The following is a 13,868-nucleotide window of genomic DNA, read 5'->3' on the forward strand; positions in this document are numbered from 1 at the left end:
AAAAAGTCACTTTTTAATGTACAATCATATTTTATTTCATTTCGACATTTAATGAAAATACACAAGATAATTCTATTTCATAATGAAATAACTTAAGTTGTTATTAGATGAGTATATATTTACACCATTTTGTTTTTATTTGTTTGTTATTATCTACTGATACAACTATCTCTGGGGGAGGGAGTTATCTTAAGATCGCATTTAAATGCAAAATCAAAATGTCTATACATGTATCACTGTTCATGTTAAAGCCAAGTATTATACTAAAATATCCAAAATACAGTTTCATTTTTTAAAACCTTTTTCTATCAAAACTGCTCACGTTATGGCCCTGATAGATGTAGAGGATAACGTCCACACCATGCATTTAAAACAACAGTGGTCAATCAACAATATTTGCAGACAAAAGGATATACAAAGTAGTATTTTACAGTATATAATTACAGAACAATACATTTTTTAATCCCTAAAGCTTGCATATATAATATAATTCGTATACTAAGAACTAAAAAAAACGATATTATATCAAATCAAAACCAATGGATGCAAAATATCACACTTAAATAGTGTGTTCTTGGATTTAAGTAAAAGCAAAACCTTACAAAATGCCTACCAACCATGTATTTATAGATGCACTTCCTTACGACAGTCGATGTAACTATGTATTTATTTGGTACAATACCTTTTCTTCAATCATACCATATTTATTGCTTATGGCAAAAATAGACAACTAACAATAATTCTTTTAAAAACGTTAATAACAAGCTCATGTAATTGTTTCTGTATGAAAGTGTTCCACATTTTACAAGTACCGACCGTGTTCCCCAGACTACACTATAAAACGTAATGCAGTTCGTTGTAATCGTCTTGAATGTATCCAGTAAAACGTTTAATGCTGTTTAATGTTGCGGAAGCAAATTTTTGTCTTCAGGAAGAAGTATTTTATTGCGATGTTTTTTTACAAGTAAGATCAGCATTAACAGTGAAAATATTATTCCCGTCATTATTACTCCCAAAACAGATGGCAGCCAAGTTAAAACATTTCGTTCAATTTGGTTTATATCGAGATATGCGCTTTTTGATGCATTTTCCAGGATCAGTTGTTCCTTTTTTACGAAGATAGAAGCATTTTTCTTTTCAATTTCACCAGTTTTATTTCCGCTTTCATTTTCAATTCCACCTGATATATTTACGTCCTCTTGTTTTTGTCCCACAATTGTCATTCCATTTAAACTTTGAGTTCCGTTTATGTTCATTGAACTACAACACAATTTGACTCGAATAAAATTTAATATATATGTATAACCTTATATAATGCTATTTTTATAGAAATGAGAATGAAATTTAATATATATTTATAACCTTATATAATGTTATTTTTATAGAAATGTGCATGCATTTACGTTTAAGTAAATATTTATCATATCGAGTCAAACCCCGGCCGAGGCAAAGGTAAATCTTCAATACGGTGTTGTTTTTTACGCAAGATCTAATTTTTTCACGATCGGTATCCATTATTTATATCTAGTTTCTTCACTTTGAGCAGGTATGTCCAATTTGTGCAATCTTATATCAGGAGGTAATTCAATCAATCGCGTAAGATTATCTGTCCAGGTCAATCGTCACTCGTTATTGCTTCATAGTTAGCTAGTCTTACCTCGTAATGATAATCAGAGGTATTCCTTTAAAACCTCACCTTTTCAGAGCGTCGCCTTAATCTACCCGTAAACACCAGTTCTATGGTTCAATTTTCATCTTATATTTCAATCTCTTTTCTTTCTTTTTTGTACCGACTGTAGCCCGAATAATCCCATTTTTGCCTTAAAAGCCGTCGGCCGTTCGTCATTTTTTAACAATTTCTTTAAATCATTGAAATCCATAAGAGAATAAATTTAAGGTACTTACCTCACAATGAAAGGATATAATATACCGATGCATACCAGTACGCATTGCCAAACTCTTTTGTTGTGATCCATACTGTATATTCTGAAATTGGTTTTAATTAGTAATAGGTCAAATTTTATATAGGAATATATAGAATCAATCTTTAAAAATCTTCTTCTCTGAAACTGATTAGCCAGAAAAGCTGAAACTTGTGTGATAGCATCCTCAGGTAGTGTAGATTCAAGTTGTTCAAATAATAATCACTGTGGGTAGGGTGGGCTACAATGGGGGTCGAATTTAAACAAAGTTATATATAGGAAACAATCTTTAAAAATCTTCTCAGGAACCGATCGGCCAGAAAAGCTGAAACTTGTGTGAGAGCATTCTCGGTTAGAGTATATTCAAGTTGGATAAAATCATGATCCCTAGGGTTAGGGTGGGGCCACAGTGGGAGGTGGAATTTTCACATTTGAATATATAGAGAAAAATCTTTAAAATATTATCTCAGAAACTTGTGGGGGAGCCTCCTCAGGTAGGGAAGATTCAAATTGTTCAAATCATGATCCCTGGGGGTAGGGTGGGGCCACAATTGGAAGGGGTGTCAAATATTTACATTGGAATATATAGGGAGAGAAATCTCCTAAAACACAAATTGTCTAGAAAAGCACTAACTTTAATCAGTTCAGTCTTCAAATAGTCTAGATTAAAATTTGTCAAAATCATATTCTTCAGGAGTAGGGTTTTGCCAATTGGGGGGGGGGGGGGGGGTCCAATTTTACAAAGGAAAATATCTAAATTGTTCATATAAACTCAAATGTTTTTATATATTGTTTAAATTATATGCAAGCATTTTGACATATTGTTGATTCTTTAAAATTGTTTAGACTCTGGCCCCTGGACAATTCTTGGATTTCACAAGGGGTTAAATGTTTGATGTAGATTTATAATCCATATATAAACAGTTGTTAAGTCTGATCATCTTCTCGAGAATTACAATGCTTAATATGTGATATGACTGTTAAATCATCCTGTTACAAAGGGGCTCAATGATAAATATAAGGATATGCAGGGGAATTTTATTTATACAGGGTCTATTATACGACATTGTTCAGATATTTTGTATATGACTCCATAAAGCTGATTTTATTATGTCTGCTGTTGCTCAGATGAGTGGTGTGGCCCATGGGAACTTAGTTAGGTACACATGCGTTTTACACAATTTTAATTGTATGCCTAGCTGTAAGTTGATGCTATAAATGTAAATTAAAGAACATGCTTTCATTGAAGATTACATGTAGTTATAGGTACATATTTTGAAATCCACACATATTGTCGGACATTTTTTTTTCTAAATGTAACAACCTGTTATATATGTGTTAGTTCAAAGGACTCTCAAAAGAATAAGAAGAATAAGAAAAAAACCAATGAACATGAAAAAAGTCAACTGCTGCACTAATCTAAGAACGGCATATAAATATTTGAACTCATCCAACTGCAACGTTAAATGGAAACCACATCACATTTAAATACCTGGGCAGCACCATACCTCAAGAATGTTCTTATTTATTTTCTTTTCATTTAGATAGTTCAGACTTTTTATTGATTCAAAGGAACAATTACAAAGGCTTGAATCAATTTACGTAGGCCTACCATCTGGTCCATTTGCCAAGTTTTTTTAAAGTCAAAAGTGACCCCCTGGGCCACTAAAAAAGCTTCTCATTACCAACTTAACTTAGCTCAATGCCACTCATTGTTTCCTTAGTACATCCAGTACCCACCTTAAGATAACACTGTTGACTTCAGGGTCTCTCTGGAACTCTTCAGTGCCCTCAGCGCCCACTTGAAGACTACCTTGGATTTACTAAGTGCTTCTTTCAGGGGTTTATATAGCTAGTTAAAACTCCCAGGGTGTCTTCTTTACAAAAATGTCATTAACCTTTGATCAAATGTCCAAAATGTTCCTGTTTGATTAAATGAAAAGATTGTCAAATATAGTTAATAGAAATTAGAATGAACAACATTAGTACGTTTAATGGTGTTACTTCAACCTACCTTAGATAAAAAAAACAGATTAACACAATAGGTGCTGTAAGAATCCTGTAATCAAAATATCACTCTCTGCTTTATCACTATATAAAAGAAAATTTGAAACCAATCAGATTGCTCTATTTATGTGCTACACGTTTTGATTGGTAGATGAGTTTTAGTGATGTGTTTTGTTAAAGCTAAAGGAGACACCTGTTCATGACATTATTCGTCTTACATGTCATATTACCTGGTCGCAGTGAACCGTCAAATTTTAAGCAATTATTCAAAGCCAAGAGAAAAGTTACATCATTTTTATCAGTCAATGCATTGTATGCAAACAGAAAATAGGCATAAAACGAGAATAAAAGCACAAAAGCATATACAATAAGAAGAATTTCAACTCATCGGCTATTATCTTTGGTGTGCAATCAGACGTAACGAAATCGACTGAAAGCTGAAAATCTAAAGAAATTAAAAAATAAAAAATTATGGCATTACAGGTTCCATGTGCATTGTCTGTTTGTGTATAGTGCGTGGACCTGTAAATTTGATGAATCATTTCTTCTGACTTGAAATTAATCAGTCATGTTTAATAATCCAATCGCATTATACCTGTATAGAACTCAGAGATGTAAGATGTAGGTCCTCACAGGCGAGTCCCCCACATCGAAATACTATTAACTGTATAGGGGTCTTTGGCGTAATAAAGAGGTTCGAGAGTAAGCGGCGATGTAACATAAATATGATGGACAATGCCTTTTACATGTTCAACATCTCTTTCTTTTTAAGAAATAAATATTATGCAACAGTTTTAATTAGTAATATGTAAGGGTTGTAGAGATAGCGGCAATCAACGAGAGGTATGGTGGACGCCTTCATTGTTCAGAGTCCTGAACAACTTTGAAATTAACTTAAGGTCATATTTATTCTTCTTTTCATATCTGATAGAAACAAATCGTTTCAATATAAGTAATGGTCGGTATTATGAGGTTCTATTAAACATATTGTAAAATTTTGCAATTTGTGGCTTTCAATTTTGAAATCTTTAAAATGCTACATATCTATTTTTGGGACCTACATAGGTAGATTTACTGGTCGAGAGAGCTACACTCGATTGCTTTCTAATCGGGGCATTCAGATTATAAGGACATTTAAAAAATTTTGATACACGCACTTCATTTGTATGAAAACGGCGGCTCCATAAAGAGTCCAATGCCAAAATTGATGTGAAGAAGGAAAACCCATTCTGTGCAGAAAAATTCGATTTTTTGCAATTCTTCAAGTACAAAATCAAAACGTTTTTTATTTCAAAAGGTCGTATGTCTATTATACATGTTTCTTAACATAAAAAAATCAAATTTACATTTGCTAACATCTAAACTAATACTTCCATATCCTGATTTTAGAATCGATTTCACCTTGGAGACTGTTGCCAGCAACAAAGTCAAAGTTGCTATCCTCTCTGAAGTAAACGATGGCAAGGAGAGAATTTGTACTGGTGCAAGTTAATGCATGTCAAAATCTGAACGACATTACTGCGTAACTAGAAAGGAATCTTTAGCAGTGACACACTTTGTCATGTATTTTAAGCACTACTTGTTTGGCATACATTTCCTGGTCAGGATGAACTCAGATGGCTGATACAGTTAAAAAAAACAAGAAGGACAGTTTGCACACTGGATCGATGTACCGTCAACATACAACTTCAGAATCGAACATCGTCCAGGAAGGTCACATACAAATACTGATGCCATGAAAACCATTTTATAAAGTCACTGGTTCCTCAGTTTGACAGATTCTGCATCAAAGATAGACTTGCTTGTAGAAAATCTGTAGACATGTCAAATCAAACTCTCTATGAGTGTGTTGTACCGAATTCTGAGCTTCGTACAATTCTCAAACTATTACATGACGAGAAAACATCAGGACATCTTGGTATAAAGAAACCATTGTCAAAAAATTCATAGTAGATACATGTATAAGAAGCCGTGTTTATACAGGAATGTGCGTAATTATATAAAGAATTGTAAACTGTTTTCTTTAAGAAAGAATGACAATGTTCACAAAAGTGCACCCATGAAAATAGTACATTCTGGATATCCTTTGGAAATGAGAGCAACATACATTTAGGTGAGTTACCATTATAATAGTAAAACTTCAAAGGTGCCAAAAAATATAGGGGTAATTTTAGACTATTATACAAAATGGACAGAGAGCTTTGCAATCACAAGTATGGAATCCACAACAGTTCCTAGAGTCATTTAGAGAAATGATCAGTCAAATTGGCACACCAGAAGCCATACATTCGGATTTGGTAGACAGTTAAGAGACAGTTCTCAGTAATGTGTTCCTTAGTAGGCATTAGAAAGACACATACAGTACTATTCATGAAACTACTGAGTTTTCACAAAATTCATCGATGCTTGGAAGAGAGGTAGCACTACCTTGGAATCATGTAGGATGTACCTTCCACTATGAAACCAGGACCTCAAAATGAATGGGTTTGACAATTGCAAGAAATACTTCAGAATGCAAATAAAAATATTTAGGCAAAAACAAACCCAGGTATGGTTCGCCAGAAACATTATTAAGACTAGACACGATCTCGTTGCGAGCAACGAGGAGGTCTTCCGTCCGCTGAAGACGGAAGACCCTAATAATAAAAGACTGTTTTTGTCTAAATCTGAATTAAAGAGTGTTTTTCAACTTGTACTACAGTCCAACACCCTTTTATGTTGAATATTTTAGTTAGAAAATTAAATAAAAAGGAGAGAAAGAAATAGAGAGAAAGAACAAATCTTGGCTCCGGCGAGATTAGAACACACAGCCTTTGCAGGTGTCTCAAAACATGGCTGACGCGAAATAATTCCCGAATTTGTCTTTGAATTTTGGGAGTTTCCGCCCGGGAGAGGAGCTGAGTTTTTGTATGAGATGAAAAACAACGCGTAAGATGTTTAACTATTCAGGTTTGGTAACAGTGCGAGGTCATTTGAAATATTGATGCGTGTTTGTGTCTGGAGGGGGGGGGGGTGAAAAGACCCTAGCTTGATTTTCGTCGTAAATAAATCGAAAATAGAATTTTAAGGTGTGGATCTCGGATTCGGTTAACAGCAATTAGGGGAAGTCCTAAAACAATGACTGTTGCAGTTTACTTATGTATTTCAGTGTTGAGAATGTTTTTTCGTGTCGTTTACTATGATGTTTGACTGTTTTATTTCAGCAGGATTGATAAAATTTTTATAAATGTAGAAATAACGAAATCAGTAACACGTAAATTTATTCGGTAAAAATTTGATGACAGTAATTTCCACAGTTCTAACATTCATAAGTAGTTCACACGCTATCGTAGATACAGACTAAACGGAAAACAAGAAATGTACATGCAACAGATATATTACGCGGCTGCTTACATCCCTTGTACTGTGTATATTTTAAGTCCCCGTACAGGCTATACTCGCCGTTTGATCTCAGGAATTTCTTCTTAATTGTTCAATCCGCTGCATATTTCACAGACAATAAGAATGGGGTCCGAGGTACATTTACACAAAATTTCATTAGGATTGAGTAAGGGGCTCGGGAGTTAGAATTTTTTTCTACAGTACATGTCAAGCACGCCAATCGAAACTCGAATGCCCAAAAATTCATATCTCTCTTAAAAATGAACGATTAGGTCTGGTCATTAGTACAGTAATCTAGACTTGAACTAGGTTGAAAATAAAGGTTCAAGATGACAGATCCAGTAAAATCAGGCAAGGAAAACTAAATGATTTTGTGAATAGGACGGGGCGGGGGGTCGGTGCGTGTACTGTGTAAATTTGATTTCCACGTATAGGCAATAAGCGCCGTTTAATTTCAGGAATTCCTTCTTAATTGTTTAATCCGCTGCATAATTCAGACAATAAGAATGGGGTCCGAGGTTCATTTTCACAAATTTTCATTAGGATTGAGTGAAGGGCTTGGGAACTAGAATTTTTTTTATAGTACATGTCAAACACGACAATTGAAACTCGAATGCCAAAAACTTCATAACTCTGTTATAAATAAACGAATTGGTCTGGTAATTAGTACAGTAATATAGAATGGTAATTAGTTAAAATTAAAGGCCCAAGATCAAAGATCAAGTAAAATCGGGCCGGAAAAACTAAATGATTTTATGAATTGGGAGGGGGGGGGTCGGTCGTTGACTGCTATATTAAACGTAGAATATCAAATTCTAAATATCACATATTACGCAATTTCTAAATCAAATACATATGTTAGAACAATATATAAGCGTTGATTGAAAGATGAAACTATTGATTTTTTTACATCTATTTATTCTTAGGCTCAAACACTCATAAACGGGTGGTCAGTTTTAAAACCTTGTCGCAGTCACCCGTTCGTTTTCTATAGTTACGTGTATAAACTTCGGAGGCTTTTCTTAATCCCGACAGGCAACAAATTTGTATCAGTATATAGATATGCACAAAAAAGGAAAAAGTACACCATCTTTAATAAAAATGACTTTTTAGCGTTGACTTCCAATCAGTAAGAAGACAATCATTTAACAATGAATTTCAAATTATTTGAATCCATAGACATTATCCCGTAACTTGATATAAAATGTGTATAATATTTGGACGCCAATGTACATTTAGCTTCTATCCAATTGAGAGAGATTACATAGCGTTTTATAATGTTCAGGAAATCAATATATAAGCAACCTATGTCAATAAACGCATGTATACATGCATGTGTGTATCTATATATGGGATTAAATACTAAGCAGTCCTCCTTTTTAAGCCGAGTAGAATTACGTGGGTGCATTGCTAAATGTTGTGTGCATACAGTCATTGAGATGGCGGCATTTCTTTGATGCCAGCAAAGCGACCAAGCGAACTCTAATGCGGTCGAACTGCAGGGGCACTTCGGCGGCATGTCTTTGATGTCAGCGATGCGACGAGCGTCGTAATTTAGAGAGCTGCTGACAGAAAAGAGCTCTATATTTGTACTAAAAAAAGCTGCTATTTTTTTTATTTATGACAAAAATAAAACGAAAAACATTCAAATCCATCATTTTAAAGATAAACCCATTAATCAAAATACAAATGAGAGAGAAAAAAGATTCGGCACTCAGGGACTGAACCCGGGTCGCCTGGGCACAAGTCCACCACTCTAACGACCGAGCTACGCGGACCCTCGCTTCAAAACTTTGGAGTCCAAAATCTCAAGAATGCATGGATTGATTTTAAAACGAATTTCATATTCTGAAGTTTTAAGAGCGCGTCTATCGAATGAAAAAATAAAAAAAATTCAAATCCAAAATATTAAAAAATTAAGGTTTTTCATTTCCTTCCGGTGACGACCGGAAGTAACGGCGGACGTTCGGATATGCGAAGGGCATATTGGTGTGGACTATATAGAATAATAAAGAAAATGTTAAACGTTATGTACAAGGTGAATTGTGGTCGGCGTGAGTCACCTGAAGTCATACTTGGTGGTAGACTTAGACTGAAACAACATAAAACGTTAGTTGGAGAAAAATCTGATGATGATGAAGTGTAAGTAGAAGAAGTATTGCAATATGTGTTCCCGTGATTTCCACCGCGATGTTTAATTTTCCACACATCTGACACAATTGTAATTAACATCAGAAGATGTACGAAGAGCGCACCTTAGATTTACAGAAAACGCTATTGCATTGGGACATAAGCTTGATACATGTACAAATGATGTTTAATACAAGGCAAAAACACTATAAACGACAATACTTTGTCAAGTGAGGACGAATCAAAAAGTGAAGAATGGTCGCGAGGTGATCCACTTCCAATGGAAACTACGTCCAATAGTACAACTTGTTGCAGTGATGGAAATAAGATTAATATACAGTCAATGAATCGAGATTTGATATCATGGTGGTCTGTGTTTTTAGCAATAAAAGGACCCATTCTATTCCATCAACAAATGATGACAGTAAGCCATCCGAGGGTTTCAGAGCATTGGGTAAAAATGAGTGTCTAGAGAAGAAAGAAATGATTGACTTTGGTACCCATAGAGGGTTTTGATGAGGAGTTTTACCTCTCCAAATATTTTTAAAAGCTATTTTTTGGTTAAATATTGTAAAATTTGACAATTTTGAACCGGTGAGAGTGTTTTAATTATTATGTACTCTAATTCACATTCATATCGACAAATGTTCCATACCACGTAAAGGTACATAACTACAACAGAGCAACTGATTTTGACTTAGACTTTGGATATTCATCGTTAACACAGATAATGTGATTAATCTTTGCATTATATTCTGAACAGAGCCGAAGCTCTTCAGTTGTAAGATACTATTATTAGGGGTGGTCATTTCTGTTTCATTGGCAATCGTTAAAATGTGTTATATCTGATTCATTCTTGATGTATACCCATGGTAAGGACATTAATGGGCGATGCTATATTATCAATTACCTTCTGTCAGAACTTTTCTGACACAGCCCCGCTTCAACGATTAAGTGACGTAGTTTTGAATATTTTTCTGTATGTTTTCCTCACCACAATTTCTACAAAAAATATTTAAAATGGATATTATCGAAGATTTGAAAGACAACAGTGAGGGAAAACACTTGGTTGTTTGTATATAAAACTGCAAATTACGTTAAATATCAAGGAGTAAATCCTGACAATGCGATGTAAACAGAACGTTTCATTTGTGTTTCTATTTAAACGTTGCATCATCCATTAGGCTTGAAAAAAAGAATAAGTCTGCGGCATTTAAGCTCAAAAACTTTACAAGTCATAAATCTATAACTGTATTATTTAATTTTTGTTTTATCAAACTCGTTGAAATGGTTATATTCGTTAGGCAAGCCTTTCAAATAATCTTCTATTTACACACATTTCAGTAACATCATAGTAGTTGTCGATTTCTATTGACACGCCCATTGCTACACACCTTCTGTACAATGCAAAAACCATTCATGCTTTACTGCATTTGGGAATTATATTCACCCGAACACATTACATTGGACGGAGATATTTGTAGAAACGTTATTTGAACAAAATTGATATAAAAACCACTGCCTTGTTATAAAACATCAAACAAACAATAGGCCCATGGGCTACATTGCTCACCTGAGGAACAACAGGCATGATAAAATCAGCTTAATGGAGTCATAATAAACTATCTAAACAATGTAGAATAATATATGTAAATCCTATTTCCGCTGAAAAAAATCATTACTGTTTTTCCGTTCTATAAAATGTACAATTCTAATACTGTTGAAAGGCGTGATAAAGAAAAACATTTTATAAGAACTTTTAAACCTAAATTGAATAGCTTAATGTAACCTCTGAGTATTCTAAATGTTTTATTCATGTTTTAACTGTGTTATATAATCTGTTATTATTAGTATTGTGATATCTAAAAATACGGGAAAATATTACGTCATTCAGAGACTTGAAGACGCCGTTAAACTATTATGACGCCATAACAAACGTTACCATGTTAGTATTGTAAAACATCTGTAGAAAATGAAAGCGCTTATGTTTTACTCGATCATTGTGTTTTCATTTATTTAAGTTTTATATATATATTGTCAAATTTTCGGGACAACCCGTCCCTTCTTCAGGACAACAAAATAAAAACTACATAAGAAAGAAGAAAAACATCTACAAAACTAGCACTAAACTACAAACTAAATAATATATAAAAAATATATAATGTATAAACACCGGATCAAAACGTGGCAGCTACATCTTTGTATTTAGGATTTCGAGCCCGAGAAAGAAAAATCGGGGTCATAATATTTTCACAACTTTGAATTTACCCTGTATGAGAATGTTTCCACACAAGTTTCAGCTTTTCTGGATTATTATTGTCTGAGAAGAAGATTTTTAAAGATTTACTGCCATATATATATATATATATATATATATATATATATATATATATATATATATATATATATATATATATATATATATATATATATTGCCATGGAAATGCGACCCAATTGTGGTCTCACCCTATCCCTGGGGGTCATGATTTGATTTTCACAAATTTGAATCTACCCTAACTGAGGATGCTTCCACACCAGTTTCAACTTTCCTGGATGATTAGTTTCTGAGAAAAAGATTTTTAAAGATTTAAGATAATTGTATATATTCCTATGAAAAAGTTTGACCCCTCATTGTGGCTCAACCCTACCCCCGGTGGTCATGATTTTCTCAACTTTGAATCTACCCTCTCTGAGGATGCTTCCACACATGTTTCAGTTCTCATGGCTGATTAGTTTCTGTGAAGAAGATTTTTAAATTTTAATATATATATTCCTATGTAAAAGTTCGACCCCCCCCCCTCCCAATCATTGTGGCTTCACCTTCTCCCGGGGGTCATAATTTTCACAACTTTGAATCTACACTATCTGAGGATTTTCCATTCAAGTGTTAGTTTTCTGGCTGATTAGTTTCTGAGAAGAAAATTCTTAAAGATATACTCTGTGTAGTTCTAGGTAAAAATTTGATTCTCCCATTGTGGCCCCACCCTACCCCTCGGGGTCATTATTTTCCCAATTTCGCATCTACACTATACTACCTTTTCTAGCCGAATGGTTCTTGAGAAGAAGATTTGTAAAAATTTCTCAACAATTTTCAATAATTCATAATTATCTATCTTTAAAAAAGGGCGTGATCGCTAATTTTCACAACTTTGAATTCCCTTTGCCTAAGGCCTAAAGGTGCATTGTGCCAAGTTTGGTTCATTCATTCATACTTTATTTACTCATGACTGAGAATCAATACAATTAATTTAGGCATACAAATCAGCAATTACAGAGAAAAGTGAAGAAAGAAAAAAACCCAAAAAACAAAGCAAAAACAAAACAGGACATAAACACACAAAATGAAGTTTATCGAATGTTATATACATGTACATCAGGCCACGACACGGGTTTTCTAATTGACCCTATTCGGTACATCATGAAGACGGCGCATGAGCTGATTATACTTGGCTGAAGTATCTTGTATCAGCTTAAAGTTCTTGATACGGAAAGTCTCGGTGGCATAAGCGTCCAGTTCCGTGTTTGGTTGCCGACCCAAGAGGATGAAAAGCAAGTCGTCTTCAGGGAGGGCACATAGTTCTGCGGACAGATGGATGGTAAAGTTATTTATAATATCAGTCCACCAATTGTTTCAAATGTCAAGGGTTATTGCACAATAACATGCAACATAAAGAAAGGTGCACCATACAGATGACAAACATTCACAGAACTCTTGAGGGCGATCGATAAGAAGTTTACAGATGAGTTTCCACAACCGGATTTCGTAGCAGTTCTTCGGTGCTTGTCAGAAGTTAGAAGGATCATGTTCTCTAAAGACTGCCAGAAATCGAGATATGTATGTGTCGTTAGACACCCGGTACTGTCGCAGGTCTTTGTTAACTCTGATGGCTGTAGATCTTACAATGTTTTTCCAGGATAGTTTAGATGGAAAGGAACCGCTCTCAACCCACTGATACAGGTAAGTCATTCATTAAATTTAAGACATCTGGAATGAATCCGCATTGACTCTTCCCCAATCCCTCAAAGTATGAAAACAGTCTTACAAGAAAAATTTGCTTTGAAAGAGTTTGGTAGGACATCCGGCACAGTCGTCCGAAAAACAGAAGTTTTCTTGTGTCTATTTCTGTAGAAATAGGAAGGCTATTGAGGTTCACACATGTCTGATCTTGTTCGATTTGGGAGGTTCTGGTTTACAGATAGAGTGCTGGAAAACTTGAAGGCGATGGCAATCAGCGGCGGTAGGATTGTCCCAGAGTTCGCAGCCGTACAAAACAGAGGGAAAAACAACGGAGTTGTAAAAGCTGGCTAACGTTAAAGGATTAAGATACAGGGATCCAATATCTGTGAGGGCATAGAATGAGTTTCTATCCTTCATGCAGGCGGATTTTATCCGTTCTGACAGAGAACATTTACTGTTGATGATTACGC

The 13,868-nt window shown here is 34.6% G+C and overlaps 1 long non-coding RNA gene across 1 annotated transcript; it reads right to left on the bottom strand.

Moving 5' to 3' along the window:
* Positions 1-111: 111 nt before the first annotated feature.
* On the bottom strand, positions 112-3,830 carry LOC128182980 (uncharacterized). The gene is made up of 3 exons (XR_008243507.1): positions 3,663-3,830; positions 1,906-1,986; positions 112-1,260 (listed from the first exon to the last, which is right to left on the bottom strand). It is a non-coding gene; the product is annotated as an uncharacterized LOC128182980 (long non-coding RNA).
* Between the last annotated feature and the right edge of the window lie 10,038 nt (positions 3,831-13,868).

Source organism: Crassostrea angulata, chromosome 5, assembly GCF_025612915.1.
Source record: "Crassostrea angulata isolate pt1a10 chromosome 5, ASM2561291v2, whole genome shotgun sequence".
In the NCBI taxonomy this organism is placed as follows: domain Eukaryota; kingdom Metazoa; phylum Mollusca; class Bivalvia; order Ostreida; family Ostreidae; genus Magallana; species Magallana angulata.